Below are 1,249 nucleotides of genomic sequence, written 5' to 3'. Positions count from 1 at the left end.
TAGATGAGGGGATTCAGCATGGGGGTCACCATTTTGTAGAACACAGACAGCAGGTTTTTTTTGCTCTTTGGAGGAATTTGGTGTCATGTAGGTGACAATCGCTGACCCATAAAAAAGAATGACCACCATGAGGTGGGAGCCACAGGTAGAGAATGCCTTGAGTCATCCTGCAGCTGACTTCATCCTGACCACAGTCACTATGATGTGGCCATAGGACACCAGGATTAGGGAAACAGGTATGAGGAGAATCACAACCCCCATGAGGAAAATGGCCATCTCTGCAGTCCAGGTGTCTGTGGATGCCAGGCTCAACAGTGCAGGTGCCTCACAGAAGAAATGGGCAATACTATTGCCGCCTCTGTAGGGTAGCCTTAGTGTGAAGGTGCCGTCCACCACAGACACCAGAATGCCACTGGTCCATGAACCTGCAACTAGCTGGAAACACACTCTCCAAGTCATGATGCTGGGGTAATGCAAAGGGTTACACATGGCTGCATACCGATCATAAGACATCACTGCCAAAAGGGCACATTGTCTACATCCCAAAATGAGGAAGAGTAGAAGCTGAGCCGCACAGCGTGTGAATGAAATGGCTTTCTTTCTAGATAGCAGGTGGACAAGGGCCTGAGGAATGATGTTGGTAGAGAAGCAGAGGTCAGCCAGAGATAAATTGCAGAGAAAGAAATACATAGGTGTGTGAAGCAGGGAGTCAACCTGTACAAGGGACATGAGGAGCAGATTTGCAACCACAGTGACAAGGTAAACACCCAGGAATAAGATGAATAGTAGCTGCTGGGTGTGTGGGTTGTCAGAGAGTCCCAGAAGGAAGAATTCTGTCACCTGTGTCTGATTTGTCTGTATCATGGTTTGTCTCCTTTTTCAGTGCAAAGTCACTACATGCTAAACATAGGGTGTGCATGACCTAGGAAACTATATAATTCAGAGTTGGAGGGCTTAGGAATTGCCTCCACTCACTACCAACCGTTTCCAGAATCTTCTTTATAAGATTTTTAGAAGATGATCATGCTGCTTTAGTTGGAAATTTTGAAATTTAGTAAAATTTGTATCGTTATAAGATGGTGCATTCATTTCTAATGTCCTCTGCAAGTGTAGGGTAGATCAAAGCATTATCTTCTTTATTATAATATGGCATATCTAATAATAAAAAGACAGGTTGAATTGACATATAAGGTCATACTATTTAATTTTACCTTATTATTAACTAAAACCTTGAGTCTTCTGCTGCTCT

At 43.6% G+C, this 1,249-nt stretch overlaps 1 pseudogene; it reads right to left on the bottom strand.

Moving 5' to 3' along the window:
• Window positions 1-8: 8 nt before the first annotated feature.
• LOC118984335 (olfactory receptor 2D2-like) lies at window positions 9-888 on the bottom strand (annotated as a pseudogene).
• Window positions 889-1,249: the final 361 nt, after the last annotated feature.

Source organism: Sturnira hondurensis, unplaced genomic scaffold (genome assembly GCF_014824575.4).
Source record: "Sturnira hondurensis isolate 20B ecotype Veracruz unplaced genomic scaffold, ASM1482457v3 Scaffold0000578, whole genome shotgun sequence".
In the NCBI taxonomy this organism is placed as follows: Eukaryota; Metazoa; Chordata; class Mammalia; order Chiroptera; family Phyllostomidae; genus Sturnira; species Sturnira hondurensis.
The sequence above is the reverse complement of the archived record's forward strand: the minus strand, read 5'-3'. Positions and strand labels throughout refer to the sequence as shown.